The sequence below is a fragment of the Anas acuta genome, chromosome 12, assembly GCF_963932015.1.
Source record: "Anas acuta chromosome 12, bAnaAcu1.1, whole genome shotgun sequence".
Classification (NCBI taxonomy): domain Eukaryota; kingdom Metazoa; phylum Chordata; class Aves; order Anseriformes; family Anatidae; genus Anas; species Anas acuta.
In genome coordinates, this window is record NC_088990.1 from 5,866,466 (window position 1) to 5,886,953 (window position 20,488).

The 20,488-nt window shown below is 39.5% G+C and overlaps 1 long non-coding RNA gene across 1 annotated transcript in view; it reads right to left on the bottom strand.

The window, feature by feature from the left end:
- Window positions 1-15,082: 15,082 nt before the first annotated feature.
- The window catches only part of LOC137863000 (uncharacterized), an 89,622-nt gene continuing 84,216 nt past the window's right edge, over window positions 15,083-20,488 (bottom strand). The window contains exon 22 of the long non-coding RNA XR_011100617.1: window positions 15,083-18,587. This is a non-coding gene — a long non-coding RNA (uncharacterized lncRNA). The remainder of the gene's footprint in view (window positions 18,588-20,488) is intronic.

The window sequence follows — 20,488 nt, forward strand, 5'->3', positions numbered from 1 at the left end:
CAGGCCATCTCTGCAGTGAAATGGAGATCACAGAGAGGAAGGGGAAAAGACTGCATGTGGGGAGGGAATGGACTGATAGGGGAGTAGGTTAATTAGAGCTGAGACCAGCCATTGATATAAAAAAAAATTAAACCAAAGCTCTGCACTTGGGTAAATTTGATATGATCCCATCACCTTCACAGCTATGCCTTTGTGTATCTGGAGGTACTAAAGAGAGTGAAGTCATGTCTCCAAGCTACTTTTGAAGAGGAAAACCACTCACCAGGCTTGTCCACCATTGTGTTCCATTTCACCCTGGTGAGTGGCATCCCTGACACTGCAGCCTATTTATTAACTTTGAACCGCGCAGCTACAGCGCAGAGAGATGGTGCTGAAGTGAGATGCAGACTACCGTGTTTCAATTAATTTGCTCTGCCGGTCTTTTTTCAGTTTTAGTCAGGGAATGTGCAATGCATAAGGCTTCATGAGTGAGCCAAATTAATCCAAGCAGCACAAGGAAGAAGGTGACAAAAACATCTGCACATCAGACCTTTGATCATCTGCGTATCACCAGCAAAAGTCCTGTTGTCCTTTCGGATGTCTCATAGTCCATTAAAAGTCAGAAAAGTGGTAGAAAGAGTGAAGAAAGGCCTTTGGGCCTTTTAATATTCAGAATAACACTGATTTTGCAGCCCCTCTGGGTTAGAAGGCTTTCTTTTGAGAGACGCTGAGCAAGAACCTGGAACATCCTTTTTTGTGCATAAGAAGCCATCTTCTGAGAAGATGCTTCTCCCATGCTAGCACATCTTCCTTGCTCAGTGTGCAATCAGGTATCATTTCCCTGATCCTGCCGCTCTGCCTGCTTATATCATGACACCATGCCATTTCCAATGGCGGGAGACAAAGGGAGACACTGAAGTAATTGATTCAAGCTTATCTAAGTATTTACAGAAATAAGCCTAAATGACTAGACATAAAATACTACAGCAGTCAGATTAAGACAATCCACTCCAGTTATAGTTAATCAGGGCTTTAGCCTCCAAGGAGCTGATTTGAGACTAATAAAGTGTTTTCTGTCTCCCAACCCCCATGTCAATCACATTCCTCCTTCCTTGGAGCCATTAGCACAATACCAAATACAAATGTAAATAACAAGTCTTCAGGTAGTTCATAGATTTGCTCTGTTACTGTTTCCAAGATCCAAAGCCTCTTACAGTGAAAAAAATCACTACAAAGATCAGAGCTACAGATGTTTGTAAGAGACCTTTGTCTCTGAAAACTTGTGCAACCAAGGTTCCTATAATTTATATAAAGCAGATGCTTGCTTATATGCTTTACTTAAAGCTGTCATGGTTCCTATGTTGAAGCACTTAACAATAAATTATAAGGACTAATGGATTAGATCAAGATGCATGAAAACGCTGTATTTATTCTTAGGAATGATGTTTCACCTACAAAAAACTGTGAGAGTTTGAAGAAAAGAGATACATATTCCAGATAAGTACTTTGCTGCTTATATTGGCTGAAATGCGGCGGCACAACAAAAGCAACCATCTGTGTTTAAACACAAAGGCAGAGACAAGAAAGTCTGTGTCAGTTTGGATTTGTATTTCTCTGCAATGATGTTAACATGAGTTTTAAGGCAAAACAGAATCTACATGATGCCTAAGAATCCTTTTGTAAGATGGATTCTTGTGTTGAAGATGGACAGCTTAGACCCAGGCTTGAACTTTCACAGGATTGGGAATGTCTGGGGAGAAAGCTTCTCTTTCTGCTTGCTGCAGAACTAGGGTTCATTGCTGAGCTTTTGTCTACTTGGTAAACCTTACTAGAATTCAACGTGTAAGGATGAATAGGTGTGAGGTAGGACTTTTTCTTGGATATATCAAAATGGAGTACAAGGCTCCAGGCATGGGCTGTTGAGAATGGCAAACTGGAAGATTGCTCTTACAAATACCCTCTCTTCTCTTCTCTCTCTCTCTCCTTTTTTTTTTTTTTTTTTTTTTTTTTTGGATAAAGTGCAGGAAAGTTCTCAAGAATTTTACATTGCAATAACAATGCAGTCCAGAGAAGACTTCCAGAAGAAACTGAAAAAAAGCAGTGGAAAGTCAAAAATGAACTGTGAAATTTGTGGGCAAGTTAACATTTTCAGATAGTGTTGTTGTTTTTTTTCCAGCGGCACATTCTTTGAAGTTTCCAATGAATGGATTGAAAAACAACAATAAGAAGACAAAAGGAATTTCAGTAGTAATGTGACTGAATTTAATAGAATTTAATAAAGAAACAAATCAAAATGGGGAAGTCTTCCCAACTGTACTTTTTTTTTTTTTTTTCTGCCAAAGTTCTTTCCTTCTGTTTCTGAGCCTACTCTAACATTCACAAGAAATGCCAAACCAAGACCCATTCCTAACTTACCTAAAGTACTTTGACTGAAAAATATTAGTAATATTCATGCCCATAGTGGATATTTAGAGGTACTAGGAATAGAAAACAATGGGGGCAGCTGGTATGTAAGGGTTAGCCTTCAATCGTCTGCAAGGGTGTAATTTCCTCTAAGTGCAGTATAATGGTTTGAAGTTAAGAGAAATAACTTTTTTTTTTTTTTCACTTACATTTAATTTATACAGAAGTAGGTACAGCCTCCTTCAGCACCAGAGCATTGGGGTGTTTTTAATGAATAACTTATAAGGAACAGTCACCTGCTAACAGATCAGCCTCCCTTTTGTGTTTCATTCCAGTTTCATTAGTAAAGAAAAAAGGCCCTTGATTGGATTAATGGAAATAAAACCACAGGGACTAAATTATAAAGTATCCAGTGGTTATTTCTAGTAGCTCTTACTTGCAACTGGGTCCATGTTTTTTATCATCTCAGGCTCAAAGCTTTGGTATATAAACATGTCTGTCTTAGACTGGAACATGGAAAAGGTTTTGCTTTAGCAGAAACAGCATTTCGTCTTTCTCTCTTCAATGGTTCAGCTGAATAGCCTCTGTTTTTATGGGTATCACCCCTACTGGATCACTGAGCTGCTGCGAGTGCCCTCATCAGAAACTTTTGGGTGGATTTGCTGATGTTGTTTGCTTTTTTCTCCCCACAACTTTCTCCTCTTCATATCCCTTCCCCATGATCACCGTCCAGTGAAGAGTTATTTTTGTTTATGTATTTATTTTTTTAATTGAAACTGCAATATCTGGAGGAGGCTACAGGCAGGACGCAGAGCCATATGCTCTGCCTAACTTATATAAACAGTGTCCTGGGTGACAGCCTTTCCTAGCCCATCTGCAGCTGCCAGGGATCCATTATTTTTTCTGGTCCCTGGAGAGAAAAAGTTCTTGAGCATCATTACTCCTAGGCAAATGTAACTGACTCTACCATGCACCCTAATTTGCTTGCCATAATTATAGGTCGCTCACCCCCCTTTGCTATTTATAAACCCTTTTTATTTATTTTAGTACTTATCAATAATGAATGGAAGCTAGTGAATCATGGGGCTGTAATATTTAAATATTATGAAAATGCTAATAACAAGGTATCATAGGCAGCAGCACCCAGGTCTTATCAGCTGGTCAGATGCTCTATTAAGCAGCCAGTGAGGAGTTCAAGCAAATTGGTTATGTTAATGTCCTGTAGTACTTGGGGAAGATGAGGAGTTAGCAATTAATTTTTTTCTTCTTCTTCCCAGGCTGCAAGCCGACAGGGCAAATTTATATTCCTCCTATTCTATGGGGCCCCAGCTCAGAAGGGGGGCAAGGTGGAAATGCAAGCATCTACCAAGAGCTTTCTAAGATCTAATTGAATGGTGCAACTGCAAAACTGGTGGAACGCCAAAGGGGCGAGCAAGGAATAAGTAAATAAATATATAAATAAGCAAGCAAGCCCCACAACAATAGGAATGCAGCATTCTTCCCCATTCATTCAGCTGACAGTGCTTTTGCAACTTAAACCTGTTTTATTAATTATGTTTGACATTTCCTTAATTAGTTTCATTTACATCCCATCAGCCCCTACCAGACGATTGCCCCATACATCATTTCACCAGAGGACTGAGATGCCTACAGAATTACAAAAACATGTCTCCCCTCCCTTCTCTTCTGCCCCACCCCCAGTCCTCAATAACTCATCATTGTATACTTCATGGATTTTGAGAATGAGTCTTTCCACCTGCGATGTTTCTTTAAAAATATACAGACATGTTGTCATCCTTTTAAAATGATTATGACGTTTCCAAAGGAACATGATGCTGGATTAAATTTTTTATTTTGGTTCCAGGCACAGTTTGCTTTATTTTTAGCTCCTATGTATCTTGACATTGACAAAATACGGACTTTAGTGAAGGATCCATTTATATGGACCCTGTCCTAGCTCCACTGAGCCCTGTTACCCTGCCCCAGTGCTTCCCTCAGATAGCTCCGCATACTCACAGTAGCTTCTTTTAATTTATAGGCACGTTCATGTTGTCCCCATAGTTGCTATGCAGTTTTCTATGTATTGATTAATTTCCACAGAAGCCATATGACAGATTTTTTGACGACTTTAGTAAGAATAAAAAGATTGCTTGGTTGTTTCATACCATTACTCTGACCTACTCTTTTGTGTCTTTGTCCTGCCTCTCCATCCAACCATTCCGTGAACTGATGTATGTGCTCTTGCTTTGCACCTGGAATGGTCAGAGATAGGTCTACGATCAGAAGCCATTTAAAAGTATATAATATATACTTTTTATACTTAAAAGTATATAATATATACAAAAGTATATATTATATACTTTTAAATCTTTTAAGTCTTAGCTGTGTCTATTGTGCACTGCTGCAAAAAGTGGAGAAACCAGGAAAGTCAGTAGTTCAGGGTAGGGCATCTCAGAGATCTCCAGGGTAACGTAGATCTGAGGTGGTAAATCATAGATTATCATGACAGTGACCAGGTGATTTGGGTCTGAAAGCTGCAAAACCACCACAACACGGCACTACATGAGAAGGATTGAGTCTCCAGCCCTGTGTGCCCAAGCCGAGAGCCACCCGGCAGGAGTCTGGACCCGCTGCATGCTTTGGCTGTCAAATGCCTGCTGCCAAACCCAGCTCTTCTGTCCTGCACTCCGCACGACAAGACTGACTGTTCCTGACTGGGGTAAAATGACAACCTGTTTTTGCTAATCCCAGAACGTGCTACCAGGAGCTGTCATTTCAGAGTCATCACACTCTCTGTTGATATCAGTGAAGTTAATCATGCAGAAGGAAAAAGCTTATATTAAAACAGATAATTATTCCCCAGCTCCTTAATAACACATGCAAGGGAAAGTGATTCTCATTGTCTTGGCAAAGTCTGATATTTCAGCACATTTTCCACTTAGTATTGATGTTCAGGTATCCTTTCTCATTTACGCTTCCTAGGTCAGGGTTGGTTCACTGCGCAGTACACACAAAAACAGAAGGGTTTCTTTCCATGGACTGCTGTCCTTCAGAGATGGAGCCCTCACACATTTTGTAACATAAAAAAAAAAAAAAAAAAAGGTACTATGGTAACTTATTAATTGTATGTAACCTGGTTGTCCGTGTTTCTTTGGAAATTCTAACTGAAAAGATAGCTGAGAAGTAGTTGTCTCTACCCAATAATATACCCATCCTTGTAAGAGCAGTCATGATCTCTGTGTAACAGCATGGGGTAGGGATCTACCAGCTCAAGCCTTCCCAACAAGTACCAGATGGACTTACAATCCCCAATAAAAGAAATATTCATGCAACATATGGAAATTTATTAACTAAAAGAAACACACTCAAAGAAATATTGATGTGCTTGCTTTCTCAGTGGGACTTATTTGCTAGGGCAAAGCCAGATTCAGTGTCTCTTAACCACATTTCTCAGCCCTTTTGGCTCTGAGACCAGGTCATACAAAGCTAGGCAGATATTTCTGTGCATGCAACAAGATCCAGATGTTACAAATGCTCCTGGCCCTTTGTCCTTTCCAACCCTCATGTGGCTGGACCTAGCCCAGGTTATAGCCAACTGTCACCTCAGCTTAAATTTGCCCAGAAATTTAAGCCTTTGCTTTAATAAAATTCTCCCAGCCCTTGATCCTCAGAGGAGAGGCAGAGGGTAGAAAATGGAGGAATAACTCTCACAGTTCACCTTAGAGGTTATTGCATCTGCACTTTGGGAACTAGCAGACATCAGGGCTGGAGTTCCACAGTTGGACTAGACATAGAGAAAAAATCTTGCAATTTGTTCTTAAACTAGAGAGATTTCATCCTATTTTGGAAGCTTTCCAGGTAAAAGCCATGTCTGGGACCCTATCCAGATTTTCTGCAAAGCAATGGCTGTTTCATTTCCAGATCATTTCAATCCTCAAGATCAAAGGGAGCCTGATTTTAAAAGCAGGAATTAAGTACTGGCGAAGAAGAAGGCAGTTTTAACTTTGCTGTAATCATGCACATGACTTGCATAGGAGTTTAGTCAAAAAGTTTGGGGAGTGGTTTTGTTTGGTTGTTTGTCTCTTGCTTCATTCCTTTCCTTGTTCTCTCTTATCTTTGATCCGAGCATTTCCCCAAGACACTGTGAGAACACGGGTGTGAGAGGAATACGAAACAGATTGCAGGGAAAAGGTTGATAAGAAGCATTCAGTAGTTGCTGGTGTTTTTCTTTTTCAAGAATGTGGCTCAGAAGCAGTTCAGAGGAAATTTGGAGAGATGAAGACAGGGGATGAAATACACATCCCTGTGGGATCACAAACAGCCCTGGGTGTTGTTCTGCAGGCTCTTGCTTCACACAGTGGTTCTTTTTGAGCTAGGTTGGCTGCTTTTTAATAATGTCCTCTTCGGTCGTTGATGCTCTTTCATGGCACGTTAACCTCAAAGGGTTTAGATCATTTCCCAGCTTTCCTGTTTGGATTCCACTACACGCATATGAACATAAGTCCCAAACCCTCCAGTTCATTTATGCACATTTAAAAACCACCACTAAAATAGTTCAGGAGATTTAACAGGTGCTGCTGGGGCTTCAGATATATCTGAAATAGCATCAAATGGTCAAAAGAAAAAAAAAATCAAAATATTTTTCTGTCACATGCTGTCATACATTGTCAGGGAACCTTGTGCTATAGCTGCAGTGAAGTTGAATCTGATTAAAAGATCAGCAAACAAGGCAGGTTGAGGGGAATTTGATCTCATCATTGCTATGCCTGGAAATACCTGTCATCTCCCAGGTTGTCCTGCACTGTGACACTCTTTCTTATCCAGTTTGCCCATGGACATTCATGATGACATTCTGTGCAAGCAAAAGGGGGAAGAAACAAAAAAGACCCGATCCATTCCAATTTTATTTTCAAGTCCTGTATTATTATTCCTCTGAGATCAAGCCTAAACATAAATACCAATTATCAGAGCTACAGACAAATGAATAATTTGATGTAAAACAATCCTGCTTTATTCAAATGAAAGTAGAGGTGAAATTAGAGCTACACAGGATATTATGTTAAAAAGCACACACACACACACAAAAAGAAAGAAAGCAAAATGTCTAATTTTAACATAGTGTTGTTATCTGTGATTAATGATTTCCGTGGGTGTATAACTCTTATGCAAAAATGCCATGTAATCATGTACATATTTGATTAAATAGCTTAATTTGTGTTCATTTAAAAAAAAATAAAATAAAGCCAAATAAGCTAGATAATGAGTGGGCGTGTTGTAGGAAAAGCAGATGGGATTTGAGGCACTAGCTGTGTTCAAAGGAAGCCACCAATTTCACTTCAAGAATATTTGCGTATGAAAGCTGATATTTTCTAGAAACATTCATGAGTAGAACACAGAGGGAAATTTTGCCAAATTTTGCTGTTTTTAATGAAGGCACACAGGGGGGAAAAAAAAGGAAAAAAAAAAAGTTCAGCTGAGCTTGGTTCAACGCGCATTCCTTGGGAAATTTTTATATATTTATATATAAAACTATTCATATTTATTTATTTTTTTCTATGTTTACTGGAAATGTTTTCTTTCTCCGAATCAATTATACCTAAAGAATCCTTTTGTTTACATCTGAGCTTCTGACAACAACCTCCCCTTTCTTTGCCTTCACCTGTGGAATTAAATACTTATTTTTCATCACACAATAAAAAAAGACACCTCTCCAGACTAGAAATAATGGGATTTTTTTTTGTGGGTAAAGCTGTGTAAATCAGTGTCAAATGAATGGACAAAGCTTTAATGGGGCTAATAAACACATCCCTCTGTACCAAGCAAAGGGAATTTTTATGAAAATGATCAAATAAAGTAATAAAAAAGAAGGGGCTTCCCCTCTGGGTTTATGAGCTCTCTCGTTACACATCGTGTATGACACACTGACTGGCAGAATATATGATGGACTGTCATACATTGCAGAACGACTTCAATTAGGATGATAAGATGACAAGTTCCCATAGTTCATATCTGGGCTGGTTGTGTTTGTTTTTTTTTAACAGGGCTCTCACTTTGACCTCTTTCTTTCTAATGTTTGATACGAAATTTAAGGGGCCAGCTGAGGTCAGAGGAGACAAAATATGACTTATGTTGGGGGTGGGAGAGGAGAGCCATTTGTTTCTTTGTTTGTTCTTCTATCCATGGGTAGGATCCTGTAATTCAGTATATGACTCATTATTAAAAATAATTAATGCCAACAGTTCAACCCACATGCACAACTCCAGAATAACAAACCAGCAAGTGCAGCCTGCCACTCACAAACAACTGCAAAAATCACACAACCTACAAGCAAATAAGGAGGCACATCAGACAACACGACACACAAGCCAGTATCCACAAGTGTCACCGTGAATTGCTTTATACTGCCTAGTCCTCTGCGTAGGATGACAGGGTCAGAAATACCTTTATTTCCACAAGAAAGAAGATGACTTCAGGCCCATGAAGACAAACTGGAAGAAGCAGAACACCAACATAATTTGTGGTTAGTTCTGGGATTGTCCAGCTAAAAAGCTGTCTCTGAGTTTTCAGTGGCTGAAAGCTGCAAAGCCTTTGGCTTGAGACACATAGGAAATTCTGCTTGGAGAAGGAGTTGCATCTCAGATGGATGTCCAGGTAGTACAGCTGGCATTTTGAACCTAACCTAAGTAGTTAGAATTTTAATGATGGTTTTAAGATTCTGAGAAAACTAAAAAAAAAAAAAAAAAAAGTTCTATAAGGCCTTCCTTTACATGTATGTTAGAGTTTTTTAAAGGAATATGTTCCAACAGTCATCAAGAGCAAATGTTTCTCTTGTTGGACCTACCTATAACAATACTGGGTCAGTATCAATCTCAGACTCTCAGACCGCTCCTTCTGTGGCAGCTATAAAATAGACAGAATGAAGATGGAAAGCTATTCATCCTCTACAGGACAAAGTGGGCTCCATGATAGCACTGATCCCCAAGACCATCATCTCCTGACCCCAGGGATAATCTGGCCAGACAGCATTGCCTCATCTGCACAGAATTTGACCCAAGCATTTTACATTGTGGCATGATTTGAGACAGTCCACCAGCCTGCAAAAGGGAAATGTTTTCTAGTAGAAGATCAAATATTTTCCAGGTGGTCTATTCTGCAGATTCAGCATTATTGCAAAAGATTTGCCTTTAAGTAAAAAAATAAAAAAGTAAAAAAAAATAATAAAAAAAAGAATTGCTTGTATATGGGTCTCAGAAACAAATCAGTAAGTGGAAAGAGCAGAATAATGGAAGCACTTATCACTGAATAAAGATGCAGGTTTGGTTTGCATACATTCAGGTGGGAATGACTCTGACTTTGAAGAATGGCACATGTCATGATATAGCCATACAAAAGAATATAACTCAAACATGACAAAAAATAAAAGCCTTGCTAGATAGGAACAGAACAGCAAAACTCACTTCACTTCTCCATAGCTCTGAAAAGCCACAAATATCGGTATTTACCAGGAAGAATTTCCTTGGCATCTACTTCTTGGGATAAATCGAGGTCTAAATCTAGACTAAAGTGCCCAGAAGCTCCTAGTGAAGGAGAAAAAGAGACGAATAAAGGGGAAAAATTCAGCTGAGTTTAATCTGAACAGTGTATCCATCACCAAAAATGATACAAATCAGCTATTACTGGATCATGCAAAAGCAACTCCACTACCTGTGATCCTTCCTTTGCTTTCTAAACCTCTTTTCAGCCCAGCCTAATGAATTGTCAGAACTGTCAGACAGCTCCAAGGAATGACAAATGTCTATGATTTGCTGCTGCTGCTGCTACTTTGCTGAAAACACCTGATGTATATAGTCTTGAAATCCTCTGTTTTGTGTTACAGGCAAGGGTAAGCTGAAGGAATTGGTGTATGTGTGGAGTTATTTTCTTTCATTTTACGTATATGTAGCCTAATTAAAAGAATATGGTAAAAGAAAGTTCAGATTGGATATTAAAGCATTCCCAAACCAAGAAATGACCAAAAGGAGGCAGAAGATATAACCTTAGCTGTGGTCCATTTTGAACATTTTAAAATTCCATATTTAGCTGTATGGTTTTATGTTATATATAATAACCGTCTGTTACCCAACATAAACATGCAATGATATATCCCTATATTTGTATGACGTTTTCTTCATCAAGATTATAGATAGTAAAACACAAAGCTTTCTAACTCCACAAAGGTTTTTTTATTTTTTATTTTTTTTTCAGACAATAAGATCAATCAAATAATTAATTTGACAAATATCAGAGTTTGAGTTATACAGGCTCCAAACATTTATTAACTTGCAGCCAGATTCTGTGAACATTTGTCATTGACTTAAATGGGTCTAAGATTTCACTTCTTGACGAGTGACAGGCCCTGATGGGTATTTAGTCATTTCTGCTATACCAGATTGGCACTGTACTTAATACATTTGCTAATTCTGTCATAGAGCTTACTCTCTATAACATTCCCCTGCACCTTCCCTGAAGAAATTCTTGTGAATCTGTCCTTTGAATAACACACACACAGACAAAAATATAGTTTTGGAAAACAGACAGTGCGATTCTTTTGCTTAATTAGTCACTTGTCCAGCACTGAAATACATTTAGAAAATGTTTTTATTGACTGGAGAACAGTTTTTGCTGCTTTGGTGCTAGTCAGAAGATATTTTCAAGATCAGCTCCCAGGCAGTCAGGTCAGTTGTATGACATTATGAGAGAGAACCTTCATTATGTGAGTATCATATAGATGATAGCCACAAACATAGTGTTATTCTTAAAGGAAATGGACACCGGGAACCTGACCTGAGTAAGATTAGGAGGGTCACAAATTGGGTCCCTCAGCTGAAAGAAGAAGAAATAAGGTCCTGGAAAGCTGATCCAACTGCATCAGTGAAGGAAATATGTGGATCATTCCTCTTACTATCACAAAGTGAGGTCTATTGTCATAGAGCGAGCTATCTGTGGTGCTGGTCCAGACTCAAAGGGCTGCTAAAACTAGAATCCTTAATGAGAACTATGAGGACTTTTTTTTATTTTTTTAAAGCCAAATCATTTCCACCTGGGGGAAAAAAATTCTGTTTGTTTATCAAAGGACACTCCCATCCACTCTTCTGCAAACTCTCAGTGATCTCCCCGAATGGTAGAGCCAAGGGCAATGCTTCAAAAATTGGAAACTAGGTTGAACTAGGTCTCAATGTTTTACTAATTTCACTAAAGCTTTGGTTCTCTGCTAGAAAATAGCATCAGCTAAACTTATTTCACAATGAAACAGACCTAGACCAAACAGAAACTACTTGCCTAGTCCTTGCTAGGCTGACTAGAATTGGGTTTTGGAAAAGAAAAAAAAAAAAAGGCTATAAAATTTCAAATTCATTAATTTACTCAAATGAAAGGTAGCAGAACAGTAAGCTCCTATACTGTGTGTCTTACTTACAATAAAGCACCATCAAAAATACACTAGCACCATTACTATGCTTGTCTGGCATGCCTGCAGATGATACTACAATGTCATCTCTCTAGACATTATAGCAATGAGCTCTTTTCTCCTCAAACCACTCCTGTGAGTCTCACCATTTTACAGACAAAGAACTGAGGCACAGAGGAAACAGCCTGAGACTTCCAGGGTATGAGTTTGCTGGAACCTACTGAAATCAAGAGAAACCAAGACTTTAAACAAGGGTTAAATCCAAAATAATCTGAAGAATTTGATCTAATAGGCTTTGCTCTTGAGGGTCAATTGCAATAAACCAGCAGGTAGAAAACAGGTCCCCAGAATATTAAAGAGGGTAATTAATATTACCCTAATATTGGGGTAATACACCCTCTCCATTATGAACAGACATTCTCAGGCCAAAATGCTTGCCTCAGTGAAGACTGGGTTATGGTCATCCCCCAATGTCACAGCAAAAGCACTTTGATGGGACTATCTGAGGATCTTGCAGGGCATCTGCAAGATAACAAAGGAGGTATGGTGCTTGCTCAGTCATGAGAGCTGAGCTCCCACACACAGCCACAACAAAGGGCAGGAGGAAGCTCTGAGATACGCTACTGGTCCCATAGATGCACTGAAAGTGAAGGTGTGTATATCAGGACAGGAGGAATAATGAGAAATAAATGCCAAAGGGATTACTGGGCTCCTCTCATAGATTAACTCTGATTTGACAATGGTTGGGGTGTGGGAACTCCTCTATGATTTAAGAATAAGAATTCCTCTCTAAGTGGCCTAAAACTCACTGCTATATCATCACTTGCTGTTGTCAAATAAATAATCATGCGAAATCAGCTGCAGAGAAAAGTCTCCTGTAAAACTGAGTTCATGCATGACATATGATATATCTTTTCAAAGGAACAGATACATCTTTCTTACAGCCAGCATGCAGCTTCCTTCACTGTACCTTCCCTCCCATCCAAATCACCTCAAATAAATGTGAGTTCTGCTGTGTTCACAGTAATTCCTTCATTTTTAAACACATAATGGAAATGTATAACTAGTCCTCATAAAAATTTATATCTCAATTCATCCCTTTAATTTATAACAGGCCCTCCAGGCAGTTATTATTCAAACATTAATAAAATGCCTATGGATCACCAAAAGCATCAATTTTCACATTCACCTCCCCTTCTATTTGTACATATATAAAGCCAGATTAGAGTTAATGCCACTTCTGCGTCTAACAACAATTACGTCTTTAATAAGATAGGAACAAATGATATATTATCTTAATCATGTTAGGAATTTGAGTTCTTTTCATGAAACAAAGTTGAATATTTTATGTCTTTTGTGACAATTGTTACTTAACAGCCTATATGTTTGGATATTGCAGTTTATGCAAATGTTCATGTTCTATAAATTTTAGATTTATCTCCATTTATCATTCTACATGTTCGAATATAGAGACATTATGGTTTAGCATGTGACTTTGTGCACAGTCTAAAATATGATTTGGACACCTTTCATTTATTTATATCACAGAGAAAAGGATGGAGGGGGGAGAATAGTTAGTGCAGAGGTTAGATCCTTAACTTTTATAAAGCGATATACTTAGCAAAGCTACATCTCACTACACTGATATAAATCCATCTAAGAATTTGATCTTTCATTTGTTAAAAGTTGAATTCTAAAGGATTTAAAAGTGTATAAGGGAAGCCAGGCTTCATTCTGTGTTCTAAAAGCTGTCGCCAGCTCATTGCATGTCACATTGTAAAAACTCTTACTCTTGAGAGTAATTATTACTAATATGAGCTCTCTTATAGACAGACTAGGAGATAACTTGCATGCAGAATGGTTTTACATTTGAAGCACATATAAGAGGAGCAATGATGATTAGGGACATAAAGATACATAGGAAATAATTATTTGTTATTTATTAATATTTAATAATAATAATAATAATAATTTTGAAGCCAGTTGAATTTGGTGAAGAGAGTGAGAAACATAGATGCTAGGACCATATTTTGGTTCTGTGTAGATCACTACCATTGTGTTGACACCCAAGAAATAGCATCAATTTATGTCAATTAAGAAACTAGCCCTTTGCATGGCCGTCAAAGGAAAACAGCAGCGACAACAGCAAAACACTCAAAGCTGAGACTTAGATTTATTTTTGGACTTTGCTTGTTCTAATTACAAGTGGTGTTCTGGATGGGTGCTAAGCTAAGGAGAAATTACCAGGAATGGAGATGGTTTCATTATAGTTTTCATTATGGTTTCTTTACACAGGCAAACATAGTATAGAATTCAGTTCTACCACCTTCATTATGGAAACTGCATTTGTAGCAGCTTTGCAACCAGGCATTAGCTGCCCAGGAAAGCTGTCTGCCTTAAAGAGTTTGCAGCATTGATCTGGAAGATTTTATTGCAGTGTCTCCAACCCGTGCTCACAGGACTCTCCCCTTCATTCACAAAGGTACTCTCTCCAGTTCCCAAGCACTGTAGAAAATGCTGATGAAGACTCAGGGAGGGACCAAAACTAAAGTGAACCCCATTAAGACAGGAGCTGCCTTCCTGTGTGTTTCATTATTAATACTGAGTTCAATTACTCTGATTTCTTCTGTTGATGAATTAGTAGCACCAGAACCAAGTCCCTGGCTGATACCCATTTGTCTTTGCTTATAAGTGCTAATGTGATCCTGTTCCTTTAAAATCAAACTCCTGCTTCAGTCACTTTACGTCTTTGCAACACTAACTGTCTTTTCACTAATTGGTTCTGTGTAAATGAAACAAGCTGAAAAACACTGTGGCACCAATAAATATTAATAAGTTATTGTTTGTTTTCTTTACCTTGCTTATGAATTCATACAAAGACAGTGCTAAGACATTAACTCCAGTCTATTAATTGCCACCTGATAATTGCCACCTGATACTTTTCTCCTGGATAATTAGGTACCCATTAGTTCTAATCAAGTAGTTACTTAATTATTGCAGTAATTAGTCTAATGGACTAGCAAATTGAAGCTTTATCACTTTTGGATACTTAATGTTCCTGACAGAGTACTTCACAAGTGTCAGGGTTCCTGATTCAGCAACCTGCCGTCTATGAACCCCCTGCTGCCACTTCCACCCCACCCACGCTGCTCCCCAGCCACTTGCTGAAACAACTCTGATTGTCAAAGCCAGAGGCAACATAAGTTTGAGTCCTTCTTCCATCTCATTCCCCTTCCCACCCCCGTCTATGCCTCCCCTCCTGTGCTCTTACTGCTCGGCTCATTCCACACCAAAAGAACTTTGTTGGGAAATTAAATAACATCTTGGCATGGAGATCACATGCATTAGACTGTATGGCAGCGTGATTCAAAGGAAGGAGCTAATGTTGGCAGGTGTGGGAAGAAAAAAGCAACTGTGAGGGGAGAAATAATAAAGAACGTTCATGAATACTCAAACACAGCCAGGCTTGGAAAGAAAAAGAGAGAGAAGCAAAGACAACTGGTGGTAAATGAAGGCATAGCTCCAAGGTCTGGGACTGGTAATAGGTCTCTCTTTCATCTTTGAATCAGAGATGTGAATCTAACACATTTTTACTGAATAAAAATCCTGGGAAGTCATTTCTGCCCATAGACTCTGTAGCACAGAGTTGGTAGACAAGAAACCACTAGCATTTCTCTGGCCTATATTTTTATGATTAATTTAATACTTAATTCTGAAGGGCTGTCAATTCTACACCTTACACTTCCTTGATATTCAGTTCAGAAAGGCCATGTGAAATGCCATCCTCCCCCTGCTTTCTGTGTACTGGTCCATACATTGTCTTTGTGGATCATGCTTTCTTTTGGATCCTAGTGTGTTTGAGACAGGCACAGGCATTTAGGAGCATCACAGCATTAAATGTGGATTTCTGTCTCCCATTGATCATCTGATCCAGATTCTCCCAAGCCTTTTCATGTCAGATTTGTATCAGAATTGATCATCAAGCCCTTTGGCAAGTGTCATCTGCCCCAGGCGTTGCAATGTGTACCGTATAAAAGCTCGTTGTACTGGGAAAGGGAAAGGGAGGGGGAAGAGAATTGATCCTGCACAGAAATAAAGAGGTTAATTCCATTCAATAATGCTTGACAACTTGCTAATGGTTAAACTGCTTCACATATGTGGTAAGATTATGTATTCTGAAATAGATGTATTTGCCTTTCTTGATCGGATATCTGATGTTTCCATTACTGCTAACTCTGTAGCACAGCCTGGGGTTTTGTCCAGAGAAAGGCTTCATAACATGCAATGATTGATTTCTGCTGGAGGGTGCTGGGTTTCCAACCAGCCAGGTACCTGGGTTTGTTTTTATGGATAGGAAGGCACAAGCTGGTGACTGGTTTTTTACCTACTGTGGAACTAGAACAAGGAGAAGTTGTGCACTGGATCAGATTTCTCTTATGCATCAAAATCTATATAATTTAGGTTATCACACAGAGACCAGAGTCCCCTAGTCAGCCATGTAACACACATTCATAAACCAGAACATACCCCTTACTGCAGTATCCTCACAAACGTCAGAATTCGATTTACTTATTGAATTTTCCTCCGTATGTTCATATTATCAGAACTGAGAAGCCAACGGTTTTCTGGGGAAGCATAAATTCTCCTAATTCTTCTTACTATACAAAAAAAAAAAAAAAAAAGTTCCTTTTTCAGTTACTTTACACTTTTACCCAAAATACTCAGACCATAATAAAGAGGTCACTTGCTCATGAGATTTCTGCCATAGCTCCATGTGCATCCATCACAACTGTTTGTAAATGCTCATTTACTCTGAAGTTACTCTTTAGGTAACAGCCAATAAAACCTTATGCTGCTATTGAGAAATCAAACCACAGAACTGCTTAAACACCTGTGTGAGGCCACTGAGCAATAACAGTCCCATGCACTCAAAGCAAAATTAGGCAAAGTGTACTTGGCCCATTAAGAAAACATATTGCTTGAAATTACAGTGCCTCAGGATGCCTGGATCCTGCTCCTGGTGCTGGCTCCATTGGATAGGGCTGCCAGCCCTACTCAGCATGGGACCTGTATTGACCTGAGTTCAAGTACCTGAAACCACTGTCTCTGTCGAAGGCTCCAAGTGGCAGAAATTTACCATGGATAACCTCATCTGACCTCCCAGAACAGCTTATACTTTTCTGTCCTGCTGTGATGAAACTTGCTCCAAATTTGTACCCAAAATGAGAGTGATGGCAGAGGGGCAACAGGTACTGGGGGGGGGGAGAGGGCGGAGGGGGCATCCAGGGGTCTCTTGCATGCTGTGCCTCTGCCAGGGCTGTACAGAGACCGGCTGTCTCCAGTGCTATCGATCTAGCACAAGAACAGAATTCATTTTAAAGATGCTGAGAGAGAACGAGAAAACTATACGTGACAGATGTTAGTCACGTTGCTTAATGTACTACTTGAAGGTGTTCAGATGCTCTGGTGATGAGGGTGCTAATAAAACCAATGTAGAATAGAGTGAAACAGGCTAAGAAAGGAATTTTAGCGTTAGAAAACTAAAAAGGCTTTTTAGCTTGAGGGTGGATTAAATGTCATACTATCCACGTCATCAATTTTCCCTCTGGATTTGACTTTGAAACACTTGTGCAGTTCTTCAGCAATGACACAGCAACAAGCAAATTAGAAGACAAACTGAGAATACCTTTTATGTTGGAAATACCAGGAGAAACTGTCCAATGGTTATTCAGAGAGAGAGATGTAGAAATCATTAAGGCAAGATTGCTTGGAAAGCTTATGATGGTGTTTCTTGCAAAAGAAAAGTGGAAAAAAGAAGCATAAAGAAGCAAAATCCTTAGCACCTTTTCCCTATCTCTCTCTATGCACTTTCTAGCACTTCAGTTCACAGGCTCAGTAGGCAATCAATTTTAGCTTGTAACAATTCAGCAGTTTAAGATCTCCATAATAGTTTGGACCACTGCTGTTCAATGGGCTGCACAGCTTATGGAAAAGCCTGCGTGTTGTTCTGGGGAGAGGTAAGCACAAAGGGAAGGAAGAATCAGGGAGGCGAGCTGCTTCCAATTTGTCTATCCAAATCTAAGATGCTTTTATGGGGTGTGGGTTACTATTGGAAAGATCTTAGTCTTCATCTCTTTGAGGAGTTCCTTGAGCAGTTCTTTTATACTTTTCATCATTTTCTTGATGTTGTACACATGGAAAAAATGCCAGCCGAGAGAACACAGGGGATAAGACAGATCAAAGACAATTGTTCAGCCTTCTGCCACTGAGTAAAGAAGGGTTGTTTGCCTGTGTAGGAAACTGAGTAGCTAAAGGGTGACATACAGAATGCAATGTGCATCCTCATGAGTACTTCTGGCAAACATAAAGTGCAAGATACCTTGCACAAAGTAAGAGGAATTTGCCCTAAGGGAGGCTGAAGTGTTACTGGGGTGCAGCTAATTCACAGTCAGTCTGGTCCTTGCTCCCATCTCCTGACTGCCACAAGGGGCTACATCCTGGGTCCTGCTAACGAGAAGAGCCTGGTACCCAAGAATTTCAAAAGAGCCTGAGGTGGAGTGGTACTTAGTTTGGAAAGCCACTCCCAGCCATAATTCCATCCTTCTGGCATACCTAGACAGAGAGGTGAGAGTATGAAAGAAATGTTACAAAACTCATGTCCCAGGAGATGCAGCACTGGCCAGAGGGAGGAGAGGTGAATGTCTGGGCTGCCTTCCATTGCTGTATGCCAGCCTCATTGGGCTTCTGTAGCTGGCCTTTGCTAAAAGTTAATGATATGTAAACAGGTAAAAATTATCTGGTAAAAAATTATCTGGCTCTACTTTCTCGTTCTGGTATTGGGGAGAATCCAGGTGAAGCAAACACCAAATGCTCAAGTTCAGTTCACCCTCTTGGACAGCTGTCTTCTGTCACCCCAGTGCAGAAAAGCCTGGTAGGTGCCAGTTTGGCCATCTCTCCTATCAATTGCTGCAAGGGATTTGTGGTATCTTCTTTAACAACATGCACATCAACAGCACAACCAGCACAGTTGTCCAAGTCTGCACCAGTGCCCCAGAAACAGCGTGGGGGACTTGGATGTCCTCTCGTGTATCTTCCTAACACAGCAAGTAATCTGCTTCCCTTCTAGTACTACTTTCTTGTCCTCATTTTAATGGTCCTAGTATAGGTCCAAGACAATCTCAGGGTAAAAATGAGGAGGAACTGATCATTCTAAGTTTGGGCATGTGGATGTTTGAACCCCTGGATTGGAGGATCTTTGTTGTGATTTTGTTTTTTTGCAGGTTCTTCTCAGCTGCTTGTCAGACTGGGCCATGATGAAACTCAACATCTTGCAGAGACATAAAATGGAAAACAGGCAACTCATCAGAAAAGTAGCAGCTGTTTTACACCATCACAAAACAAAATCATCATACACTAAAAACTAGATTTAGCAGTTTAAAAGAGCTGCTAAAACAAAATTAGCTGGAGACAACAGCGCGGTTTTGTAACTGACAGTGCTTCACTCAAACGCCCTAATTCATGTAAAAACAACTTAGGAAACATTAAACGGCTGATGCTTTTGGAAAGGGGAAGAGCATTCAGACTTTCAATAGCTGCTTAGGAAGAACACGCAGATTTATTACATCATTTTTTTTTCTTTTACGAATTTTAAATAAGCATTGTGTCAAAACTGCCACCTCTTAAATAACAATGATGCTACAGTCCTCCTGACAGAGGGAGACACCAGCTTTTATTGGCAAGTCATTTGTATTTATTGCAGGCTGAAAGCCAGTAAAAAGGTTGTACAAAACTTCAATGGGAAATGAGATGGAATAAGAAGGCCTTGAGCAGTTGGGGTCATCAAACACTTCAATAACTCGGTATGGCTGTTCATACAACCATAAGTTCATACACATGGAGAGGATATAAAGACCCAACTGCCTTATGAATGGGCTTTCTGTTGCCTTCTCATATGCATACACGATCTGTGCTAGATACAGGTGGAACACAAGTTTTCCTTTGGCCCAGCTGTATTCCCCACTGAGGATAAAAATTTCCCTGTGATGTAGATACATTCTGCCAATAACCAACACAACTTACAAGGGTTACAAATTTGTCTGGCAAGAGATTTAAGTAAGCCAATTACTACTAGGGTGTATGTGGCTTGACCAGAGGTCTGTCATCCAGGAGCCATAAAAGGGTGATTCTTGGTTGCTTGGGACTAAATTTAAGTTGTCCGTATGATTACTAAGAGAATAATTTGTTTTATTTATTTATCTATGTTTTATCCCAAATCAGCCTAATTTTAGTCTCTAGTATATTTTGTCTGCCTGTGGAATGGGCACAACTCCACAATCCTTAACAGTCTCTGTGGGTTTTGTAAAGTTAATATCTAGAAATAGCTTGGAAGGTTAGTAGTAACACATACGTGTCAAGAAGAGAATATCGCCACTGACAGTAATAGCAGTTATGATTGTTTAGATGTAATCCACACGCTTTTCAATAGACTCAAGTCTCTGACAGCTTTTTTCCCGACCTGAGTTTCTGGGAGCGCATACAGCACTCCACAAAGCAGCCTTGCTCTGACAGGGGTGCTTCCAGGTCTCTCATGGTGGCAAGTCCCTACACCCTTGGTATCTTAGGAGAATCTCCCATCACATCCCATCAAACTGCTGCCTGAGA